This window comes from Anser cygnoides, chromosome 8 (genome assembly GCF_040182565.1).
Source record: "Anser cygnoides isolate HZ-2024a breed goose chromosome 8, Taihu_goose_T2T_genome, whole genome shotgun sequence".
In the NCBI taxonomy this organism is placed as follows: domain Eukaryota; kingdom Metazoa; phylum Chordata; class Aves; order Anseriformes; family Anatidae; genus Anser; species Anser cygnoides.
In genome coordinates this window covers 11138798-11151252 of record NC_089880.1, presented here as the reverse complement: position 1 = coordinate 11151252, position 12455 = coordinate 11138798, and the positions used below count along the sequence as shown (strand labels likewise).

The 12455-nt window shown below is 38.7% G+C and overlaps 1 long non-coding RNA gene across 1 annotated transcript; it reads right to left on the bottom strand.

Moving 5' to 3' along the window:
- Positions 1 to 7541: 7541 nt before the first annotated feature.
- On the bottom strand, positions 7542 to 9912 carry LOC136791368 (uncharacterized). The gene is made up of 3 exons (XR_010833218.1): positions 9282 to 9912; positions 8845 to 9070; positions 7542 to 8238 (listed from the first exon to the last, which is right to left on the bottom strand). It is a non-coding gene; the product is annotated as an uncharacterized lncRNA (long non-coding RNA).
- Between the last annotated feature and the right edge of the window lie 2543 nt (positions 9913 to 12455).

Here is a 12455-nt window from a genome sequence, read left to right as displayed (position 1 = left end):
AATCTCCGGGGGAAGGAAGAGAGGGTTTCACAGTTTACAATAGTCTTCCTTCACAAGGACTGTCTGGGACTGCATGTCTGCAGCAGATAAAGACAAAAAAAAAAAAAAAAACCACGCAAGCCTAAAAGCAATACGTCTGTAAAAACTCCAACCTAAAAAAAGACTGCCTCTTTTTGTTGGCAGCATTTCACTGTGCATCACTGACTTGGGGCTCTTTTTGGTTTTTCCCAGGGAATTCTGCCATCCACTGATTATATTTTTAATCTTCTTTTAATGTAATGGAAGACAAATACAAACAAATTTTTCAGAAATAAAAAGCATAAGAAGTATTTAAAGACACACAACTCAGAGGTTTAAGTCTCATTAAAGTTAAAGGTACTTAAAAAATTCAACTCCATTGTTGTTCGGGAAGACTGGGATTCCTGTGAGCTAAAGATCATACTGAATCCTAAGTTACACAGATATTTCAGGAAAAATGTAACTCTGACACAGTTGTCTAGTTTAAACTGCAGGTATTCAAGCTAGAAATGCCATCCAGCCTGCCTTTTAACTGGTTTCCATGTTCCAGATTTATTTTCTTTTCATCATTATTTCACACTTGCATTTTTTCTTTCTTTGGCAATCAATCTGAGAACACAACAAAGAACTTCATTTCTTGTACTGCACTGGGGCTGGTTGTAGTTGTCTGCTCGCTCCCAGCCTGTCCTAAAAAATGCTCAACACTTCTTGTTCTTATACATACCAGACCTTCATTTCCACAAGTGAAAGCCTAGCTTCTTCAAAGTGAAGGGGAATACTCCAGATCATCTCTTTTCTGTTACAGATAGAAGCATCTATCAAGGATTATCTAATGACAACTGATTTTCTACTAGGAAAGCTTAGCTGATAACCCACTATGGGACAAAAATGCAAGGAAAGGCTATATACACATATTAGGAATAAGAGTAACTAAAGCCGTTCAGGTCTGCTATTTAAAGAGAGAGCCACTGACAGAGGACACGTCAAATGTCATTTCTTTCTGTACAGAGAAAGGTTAACAGATACTCACTACAATAGTGTTGTGCACTGGGAAAAGAGAACAGATCAGAGTATGGCAAGACTGGAGTGAAGACTCTACATTTGTTGTGTGCAATCAAATTAGTGTTCAAGGATCCAACGAAGTTTTCTCCAAACCCTCAGTAATTACCTTAGCGCATGTGGAAAGGTGTCAGATGGCTGGTGAAAAGCAAATATTGCCTCTCTACACCTAGAAGTTAATTACAAGCCAGGTTCTCCACACAACCCCCCAGAAAGATACTAGAACTTCACTGGAGAAATATTAAAGAAAACAACTGAAAAATAAGTATACTAAGATCTGCCAGTAATAAAAGAATCATATCAATTTTCTCAACAACTATCTAGTTTTGTTTGTAGTTCAAGGCTACAAAACAAAAACAAGCAGTGTGCTATATATTGCTGTAATCAAAACACTTAATACTGTCCCAGGAGACGTTCCTACAAGCAAGTGAAATAGGGCTAGCTGAAATTATCATAAAATGAGCATGCAAGGCATTTAACCACTACTTGAAGGGCAGTTTTTCAAAGATCACTGTCAGTCTCAGGGCTGTACAAACGAGCTGTGCAAGGGCTTATGCTGAACTTAACTTGACCTAACATGCACTGGATTGCAAAATATCTTCTGAAATACTCAAATTTTGCAGACACCAAGATCTGAGGAATTGCAAGGGTTCCAAAGGACCAATGTAGATTCAGGATGATTTGATAAATTAGAAACATGATCTGAATAAAATGAGGAAACTCAATAGAAAAAAAACAAAACACTATTTTCAAAAAAACAAAAAACAAAAAATAGCAGCAAACTCGGAAATCACTGGCTAGACAGGAACATTGTAGAAAAAGAACTAGCTCTTACAACAGCTCACAAACAACATAAAACAAACTTAACAATTTGTTGTCATTTTTAAAAACAGGAAATGCTGTTCTGGTATGTAACAACAAGAATGTTTTAAGACAAATATTGCAATTACTCCATCCAATCTGCCATTGCCAAATCTTAACTGTTGTATTGCACCTGACCTTACAAACTGCAGTTTTAAGAAGGTACGGGCACTTAATATACAATCAAATCCTGAGCAAGACAGCTGATACATTGATGACATGAGCAAAGTTTTATTTATTCTTTTTTAGAAGAGAATTGATGACCATCTCATACACTCCTGATACCCTGCACTATATTCAAACAAAAAAGTTTTTTAATTAACTTACTGATTTTATTTCTTACAGACATCCTTATTTTGCTTGCTTCCCTGACAATACATGCACATGCTTGCTCGCTTGAATTGCGAGCATATTGCAAGTGATCTAATCTGAATGCATTGCAGTTTCAGGAATGCATGTTCAGAAAATATGGCCTACCTGTAAAAACTGAAGAGAGTTAACCATTATAACACCTCCAGCCAAAAAAACAAAAAAAGAACGATAGATGAAACGTCTACATGATCTACTACCTAGAAGGTGTTTTAGAGTGCTTAGGAGGAATGCAATGAACGTTTCTTTATGTCCACTTGGTATATAACAAGTAGTGGTTGGATTGATTTGCGGTGATAAAGTTTTAAAGGAAATTTTTCTAAATGCTAAGGCCACGCAGTGCTAGAACAGTTCTTTGTAGAGACTAGCTTTCCTTTGGAGATTTAAGTCTTGGTTTGAGAAAATTTTGTATCCTTATCAATAGCTTATGGAAATGGAAGGCAACGAGAAATTTTAAATTATTAAAATCCTTAATTGAACTTGCTAGAATAACAAAAATAAGACAAATACGGGATATGGTAAGTTGTTAGATAACCTGAGTGCATACATGTGTGTATATACATATAGAAAGAGACAGATGTTTCCCATGTTTTGTTTAAAGAACAGCTCTTCACCTATATTAAAAGATTACACCTGCATTTACACATTTCTAAGTCACTATCTCTTTTTAAAAGAATTAGTGAAGCTTTTATGTCAGACAAAAACAATTAAATACCTCTGTGAGTAACCCAGTTCCATCTCTCTAAAGTAGGCATATTTGTCATTCAAATATGAAAAAATCTGATAAGTATTTATGTCAAAATAATTTGTAAAGCAGATATTTCTCCTGTGGTAAAGAGCTGTAAAACCTGAAATTTTGAAGTCACAGAAAAAACTCCAATTTTACCCACAGCAACATTCTGTAGAAGAGGAAGAATAAGAGCTGTAGCCAGCCTTGAAGGCAAAAGGAGTTCTGGGGCCAGTACTGAAGGTGTTTCCTGTTTAGAAAGGAGCTTGAAACACTAATTCTTTAAAAATTCAGAGACAAAAGATATAATGCACAAGTTTTCCCTGAGGTCTTGATGGGAAAAGATAATTTCCAAAGACATACTCATCCCTCAGCCTCTGTCTCATTAAGTGTGAATAAGGCAGGTAATACAACTGCTACAAAAGAAGCTGGAATTTCTCAGGCTTCCTAAGACAGTCTCCACTCTGTCTGGAGCAAAACCCCAGGAGACGGAAAATCTTATCTCCACTTCTCATTTCAGGAACTCTCCGATGTGACTCATATGCTCAATTTCCTCTAAATAGGCCAAAATTCACATTCAGTAATCTAACTTGAGTCCAGAGATCACTTGCACTGGCAAGGTGTGATTCAGCGCATTGAACATGAAAACACACAAAGGAACAGAGGAAACAGTTTGGTGAGTGGCAGCGCCTCCTCACACCTTGAATTAAGATCAAAGTGGGGCTATGCTTAACTTCTAGAGCTTGATTGCCTGCAGTTGTATATGGAGCTGACACCACGCCAAACCTGATTATTTCTAGAGCTCTACTACTGGATTCCATGGCAGTGGCTCGGAGCCTCGCCACCCTCCATGCATGTGGAAGGAAGAATAACTATATGATCCACACGTAAATATTCATTTTACTGCCCAGGTCCATTTCACACTCCCACACTCTCAGCAGAGCCTTTAATATCCAAGTCTGAAGTAAAAAAAAAAACAACAACAAAAAAAAAAACATTTTTCTCAAATAAAACAAGGACAGCTCCCCACTCCCCAACCCTTGGTGCACATTATTTCTTTTTTTCTTTCTTTCCCTGATCAATAGGCATTTACTCATCCTTTATAATCACATATGACTGCAATTGATAGAGTCTGGTTCTTTATAATCAGAAAAGATTGCTTTCATAATACGTGTTGGATCAGCAGGAAGCGAAGGGATCACTATTTATCACCTCTGAAACAATACTGGACCTGAAAGCAACATTACCTGAAGTGGTTAAGAGTTCAGTTTATTTTTGCTTCTTCTAAGTGACAAAATCCATGTTAGACCAACTGCATAAACTACAGAAAAGAAGTTACTCTACCATCAAAACAGATTGAACGGTTCAGGTTCATGCCTACCTAAAAATAAGTTAAGAGAGCAGTTGCTCTATACTCTACAGACTCAAAGACTGAGGTATATCTAAAAGTAAAGTCAAAGAAGCTCCATTCTGCCTCCATTAACAAAAATGAGAGCAAATATACTTGCTTAGATGCTTGAAGCAATGGGAAAGGAATCCAGAACAAAATTTACAGTATTCTAATAATTTCATCTCTTATTCAGGTTGCAGAATTACCTAGTAATTATACTAAATAAACTCAAGCCAATGCTATAGGCTTGTATCTGTCTTCTAAGACAGGATTTAATTGTCCTCCCCTGAAATAAACAGTTTACATGCACTTTTGAAGGCATTTCCTACACTTAGAACAAGTAACCAGAATCCACTCCCATGTGTACAAAACTACTTCCTGAGCTTGGCACTCATTGAATGCCAGGATTTGGGAAAACAGCTATTCTTTCTTACTCTGTATGCCAATGGCCCTCCTCTCAAAGGAGAATTATTGCTATAGGTAAACCAGCCCACAGACATGAACATTAGTAAGTCACCACAAGAAATAACCTATTTTTTTTCCAATCAATCTATACCCAGAATCCTGCAAGACGTCATGCAATTACATTCCCATTCATCTTCTCTTCTTCATTCTAGTTTTTACCTCTGATCTAGGTAACACCGTGACTAAGGAGGGCCATAGTTTCCCTCTCGGGCACCTCCAGCACTAAATCCACCATTCAAAATATTCTCTTCTCTCTGCTCCATAAATCCAAGTATGAGTTTACCTTGAAGAAAATGAGCTGCAGCTGAAATGCTTTTATAGTCAGGTTGTTATACGTCCCATAGAAATTAACTTGGATCAATTAAACAGCTCATTCACACTGTTCATCTCTACAGGCCACAAATTAACAGCTGGGATTCTAGGACCATCATCTGCACACTGTGCTTCCATCGTGCCCCCAACACATGCTGCAGGGCATGGGCACTAAGAGCAGGGAGGGACAACTGAAAAACAGAAAACCCCAAAACACAAATGCAGCAGACTGTTATCACAGAGCAAGTGAATTCTACAGGCAGTCATGTGCTGTTTATGACTGTCAGGTACTGTTTATGACTGTTCAAAACGGAGAAAACTAACAACCCTATGACAGGCAGGTGATACTTAAGGGCATTCGGAAGGAGAGCTAGGTGAACACCTCCTGGTAGGACACTAGACTGTCCAAACAGTAGAAATGTTGCATCAGGTCCCTTCTAAAGAATTATCTTCCCAGGTGCCAAGCAGAAGACTGTGTGTAAGACCAGGGAAACAGCAGCTAGGAAAGCTCAGAAAGAATGTGAGGGACTCTTTACAATTGTCAGGTAAGCAAAGAAGGTGATCAGGAGTCTTCTGGATACAAACAGATAAAGCTGGTACAAAACCCAAGTGGATACAAACCATCTGCAAGTAAATGTAGACTGGAATTTAGGAGGGAATTTCTAGCCAGCAGAGCAATGAGGCTATAGAACAGCCTCCTGTGAGCAGAACAAAGAACACAAAGGTTTTGGTACAGATGTTGTTCCATTTCTGAAAGGGATTGTAACAAGAGCATTATCCATGAAAGTAAAGTAGGAAGGATCCAGCAGACAGCCCATATACTCCTGCATCCTGAAGGTGGCTTTGGATTCTTCAGTGTACAGACCAATACTCTGGCTCCTGAACTGACTACACATACACAGATCCAGAAGATGTTAATACAAAGAGAGAATGTCATTATCCTCCATTTGTTCTGGCTTTTGGTGCCGATCTGGGGAGCTGTTAACTAACAGACGTTGAAGAAAAAATTTCATTTAAAGCCTCTTAAAACAATTGGGCCAAGCAGCAAAGCAGACCTGTGGTCCTAAGATGTCCACAATGCACACAGTGTGCAACAGTATTTCATTTGTATCACTATTAGGCATTCTTCTGCTCCATGCAAGTGCATGCTCTCACTCCACGATAAAGCATTTGCAAGTACTGCTGAAACTTAACCCTCGTTTTATTTTCTCTCTTGTGTGAGAGTTACATGCAATGGAAATCACCTACTTCAAAATTCTTTTCTTAATATTTTCCTGTAATACAACAACAGGCCAAACATATCCTTATATCTTGTGCCCTACTGTCAAAGACCTCAATAAAAGGAAAAATTTATAAAGCTGGAGTTCAAACTGATTGCTTCCCTTTTCCTGATTCTGGTAACCTGGATTTGCCTAATGGCTCGAGAGAATCCCACGATAAGCTCCTTGGTTTCACTGCAACACAATGTATGCTTAACACATTTGTATAACACTAACGCTTCTTTTCTAGTCAGTTGCTGTTCAGAGGCTAAAGAGCAAAATAAATGAGACTATTTTGTCATTAAAATACTCCTGGTTAACAGGGCTGTGTTTGTTTAGTTTTTTGTTTTGTTTTGTTTTTGCCTATTTGAATGAAATGCTACATTTGATATTAAAATGTAATTCACTGTCTTCCTTTTAAGATGTGCAAGTTAACTAGGATAGTCCGGGTGCTACTGAAAGTAAGCTAGAAATAACAGGTTTGAGAACTACACAATAAATGGATCCTTTTTTTTTTTTGGCAGGATAAACCAGCATCATCTGAACTCCATGTTTCTGCAGCCAGGTGGCTTCTGCTACCTGAACTAGTTCCATGGCTTAGACATCTCCACATACAACTGCAGTACAGCCACATCTTCTCTTCCCCATCCCTCACATCAATCCACATTGATAAAGCGAGAAACACTTGTCAATTTTTAATAACAGTTTCTCAAAAGTTCAACTCAAAGACAAATCATCTTTGACTACAGATAAGAAAATCTCATAAGCCCGTATGTACGCTAGTTGCGTTCATTTAAACCCAACATTTTTTCCTGCACTTTCTTCAAAGCATATTTAAGACACTTTTTTTGTTGGTGTTGTTTGCTTTTTTGAGCAGGTCTCTAGCACATTCTTCTGCTGTTAGGTTTGATACGAGCACATAAATGGATTCCTTAAAAAAATATTGAGAACTCAGATCTGTTTTTCAAACTACCATTTAACACACACATAACAATCTAGCTAAAGAATATAAAGACTTGAGATAATGTAGCTGTATTGGATGTGTTAAGCTGGTGAACACACCAGAGGAAAGTTGAGGGCACTGCACCCACAAGTGATAAACTCCTCCGAGGTTACTTGAAGACTGCTTGTCCACTCCAACGGTGGAAGAAAATGTTAAGCTCTGGACAAAAGATTCAGAAAGAGTGCTCAGTAACCATCCATGTTTCCTGAACAAAGCAATTTTCCCTGGGGGCAGCTGGGGAAGAAAGATGATTCTAGAGAGTTAGTACAGAAAGATACAAACATCACAGCCTTTGTGCCACCACAAAGCCCAGTAGGAGTGCCATTAAGTGTGACAAGACTGTGTTTGTTCCCTGCCATTAGTTTCCATCATGAAATATTTCACTCAATATGCAGGAACCCAGTCCCTCAGCAGGAACGTTACCAGTGTCCCTGTTCTCTACCTGTTCAGCTTTTACACTGTATCACATGAAACACAGTATTTTTTATTCTTCCCTGTCTCTGCATGTGCTGGAATATATAACAAACCTTAACCAAGTTCAGATGTACTAGCTGAACCAGTAAATTGGCTTGGATATCCCAGATTCAGTCAGATGACAGCCTAACCACATGTGCTGTCACACTAAGACCCCATCAACTACCGCAACATACACTGCAATATTGGCCCAAATCGAACCAACATGTGAAGAGGTGAATTTTACTGGGGTTTGGAGACAACAGGAAAGACATACACAGGAACAGCCTCACTTTACAGTCATTTGGGTCCAATCCAAGGCCTGCGAACCATAAAGGAAAACAAGCTCAGCATGTTACCCAGAAGAGAAAGAGCGTTGGCAACATTTGCCCTTATGGTCTGGCTATAGCTAAGCACAAAAAATACCCATTACGCTACCTTAATTATTGCCACACTGGTTTACTGTAATCTAGTTTGAGATTTTTTTTTTCCCTCAGAACAATGGTTTTAGGACAAGAGAGTAAAGACACATGTCACTTGGCCAAATAAGAAAGAACAAAGTCTTTGCTTTTCAGAAAGTAAGTCTTCACTTTTCAGAAAGCAGTGCCGAACTCTCTGCCACAATTAGTTATGAGCACACCCACTACGAAAGGAAAGTCCCTCTCTGCAGGAGTCAGGCTGTCTCTGGTTTGAGACCCCTGTTGCCCCATGCCATCCTCTGTTTACTCCTGAGGCCCACAAAGTGACGCACTAAAAATTACTGCCAACAAGAGGGGGTTTTTGTCATTGGCCTAGAAGCCAGCAGGAAGCTCGTGTACCCCAGCAGGGCATAGGAAACTACTTTTGGACAAGGAGGGTGCTTTCAGAGATAAAAACATTAACAAGCACATAACAAAGTTCAGTTTTGCCTGTTACTACTCAAACTCACGTCAGGTCAAGGCCAGATGCCCATTCTCTTCGTTAAGAGAGCTTAGCCTGTTAGAAGCATGGTGTAAGTATTTCCATTGCCATCCTTGCCCTTGCTCATCAACTTTACCATTGTTTGTTGCTAGCTTCTTTCATGTATCACAGCTGAAATGGGGCAATCGAGCTTTCCACAGCCAAGACTGTACAACAGGCTTCTATGCTCAAGGGAATTAAATATCCTATTCCATCTAAAAATAGAAAGGTGAGGTTCATTCAAACAAGCAATCTCTGCAAAGCCTTCTAAGCGCTAACTTCAACAAAAAGAAAAATTGGAATATCAAATACAACGCTAGAATAGTAGACAAAATAATTAAAAAACAACTTATATGTACAGAAGCTACCAAAACAAGAACAAAGCTTCCAGATTGTCCGAAACGAGCCTAAAAAAGCTGCTACTACCATAGCCTAACAGAGGCCTTGCTAGTGGATTGGACTAATCAGAACAAAACAAGTTTACGCAGCCACCACATCAGCTCTACAACACTCTCTCAATCTCCTGATGCTAAAGGGCACCTCACCCAGCCGCAGCTTTTATCACTTTCCCTGCCTGACTTGGCACCTGCAGAACAGCTGAGATGGTAGGACTGGGTTCCTATTTATAGCTCTCCCTCACCTCTATGCTCTGTAAGGTATAGTTGGCAGCATATCTTATCAGGGCTTTGTTTTTGTGCACAGTATTGATGGTAGTCTGTACCAAAAAAGGTAACTAAAGGTAGTATTTGAAATAGCAAAATATTAAGAGTTTTTATTAAGACTTAATGTAGCTAACAAAATAGGTAAGTAAATAATCTTCCCTGATTAGGAACCAAACAAGTTATAAGATAACTTCAAGTATAAAAATTGCGTTTATCATATTAAGTAGTGTTATGCTTAGGTGGTATTCTTCCTCTATTTTGCTTTTTTTATATTATGCTTCAGGCTTCTGTAATATGTTGCTTTCACATTGTTAAGCTACTATACATTCAGAAATTCATGTTAATAATGACTTATTAGCTTTATATATTCATATGTTACTTCAAAGATGTATCTATGCTGAAACTTGCTTATAGAAGTAGTCTGAAACTTTTTAAAAACTTGTAGACTTGAAAATGTACATAGTACTGCTGTTCAGAGTAAGAACTTCATATGAGACCATGCCCATATATCAGTACTGTAAGGAAACAATTCTTTTTCCTATAGCAAATATAAACTTAACTACCAGTAGGTTGACAATGATAATGTACAAGCTGGTCAAAGAAACTCTCAAACACTCAATTTAGGGTTTTAGAAACCAGGTATTCTTCTCTTGTGGTGCCAGGCACACAAGGGATTACTGTACCTCATGTGCAGGCTGAATTGCTCAACTACAAAGGTTATATGCAAACAAAATATACATATTCATTAGATTTCCAAGGAATGATCAATGTATTCATATTATTTCCCAAAAGTCACTAAAACATGCAAATGTCCCTCACACATGCACATTTGTTTCTACTGGTGGTCATCAATAATCTTCCTCATAGTGTTTGCAAGTCGAACCCAATTCTTCTGCATGCTCAGGCCATCTCATTCTTATCTTGTTTCAGTTTAGGCATGTGTACTGAGCTTAGCTGGTTATGCTTCCAAAGCCGTATGTACAGCATGAGTTCCTCACCTCATCTTCTGACACATCCTCTAGGCCTGGGTTCTCTTGCCCTCACTTTGAGGTACAAGTCTATATTTCTTACATAGGGTGATCAGCAATAGCATTAATCATAATCCATTTGGAGCTGGAAGGCCAATATAACACTTTTTTTGAAATCCTTGAGCGAAATTTAAACTGATACTTTCATTACGGTTTGGGTATGTTCCTACTGAAGTATTGCCTTCACTCTGTATACATGGAGGGAATGTTCTGTCTAATGCATTTTTTTTAATGTAGTGACACCCAATTCTATTGGAGATCAAATCTTCTAGTAAAGTTGTGTTTTGCCAGAGGCATGGGCTTGTCCAGTTAATTCCAGAAGGAAGGGGAACACCAATTAACAGCTTAGGAACACCTTATGCTTTATTTCTGTTCCTTGTGCAGACAGTCCTTTATCTTTCCAAATGGCTCCATGTACATGGATTACTTTGAAGGAATACTTTGAATCAGTCCAGATGTGTCCACCCTTCTGATCCACTACTGCAGTTATGTCTGGATTATAAACACTTATGTTCTGCCCCATGGTGAGCTTCCAGGCCTCTTGTATTAACAATACTGTAGCAGCCACTGCTCTCAAGCATCCAGGCTATTGCTGAGTTACTGGATCCAATTTCTTGGAAAAGCATGCTGCTGCTTGCTTATATTCCCCCAAGTGCTGGGGCAGGACACCGAGGGCTACAGCCTGCCTTTCATGGGTGAATAGTTCAAAAGGCTTTTCTAAACTAGACAGCCCTAAAACTGGGGCTTTCATCAAGGCTCTTTTAAGCTGACTCTGCCTTTCATTGGCCCACTGAAGGGAGCCCCTTGGTAATTTCAAGAATTCATGTGAAGGTTTCACCATCAGTCTGTAATCAGGAATCCACATGTGGCACCATCCCACCATTCCCAGGAAAGCTCTTAATTCATAAACATTTTGAGTCTCTGGGAGTTGGCATATAGCTTCCTTCCTTTCAGTATTTCACTGTCCCTTTAAGATTTCAAAACCCTAAATATTGTACAATTCTTGTGCAATTTTAGCCTTCTCCTTCCACATTGGATACCCACTGAGTCCAAGGAAATTTCATTGTCAGTTCCAGACATTCTTCCCGAGAGTTGCCAACTAGCAGTATATCATCAACATATTGTAGTCTTATTCCCTTTTTGTTGTCTCCATAATTCTAATATTTTTTTTTGCTAGCTGATCTCCAAAGATTGTCGGACTATTTTTAAATCCTTGTGGTAATACTGCCAAGTACACTGAGTTTTCCTTCCCACCTTGGGGTTCTCCCATTTGAAGGCAAGCAACTCCTGGTGCTCAGAATCAAGCGGGATGCAGAGAAAGGCATATTTTAAATCTAAAACTATAAACCATGCCTGTTCTTCAGTGAGAGCAGTTAATAACGTATATGGATTTGTTGCCCCAGGGTGAATATCTTGAACAACTTGATTCACTCCTCTCAGATCCTGGACTAACCTGTAAGATTTCCCATCAACTTTCTTAACAGGTAAAATTGGAGCATTATACTTAAATTCACACTCTCTCAATGCACCATATTCTAAAAATGTCCATATAATAGGTACTAACCCAAGTTTAGCTTCTAATTTTAAGTGATATTGCTGCAATCTTACTGGTGCTGATCCTGGCTTAAGATCTATCCTTATGGGTTCAGCCCTCTTTGATCTTCCTGGTATTTCTCCTGCCAAAGCAATGGGAATCACTGTGTCCTCAAATTCAACTGGGATTTCTCCTTCCCCTTGTTCAGTCTCCTGTAATAACAATATTGAAGCTTAGACAAATTTAGATTCAGGCATTAATACCTCTACCTCACCATTTTAAAACTTTATTTCAGCCTCTAATGTTTCCAATAAGTCTTGACCTATTAATGATTTTGATGCACCTGACAGATACAAAAACCGATGTTACCCATTGT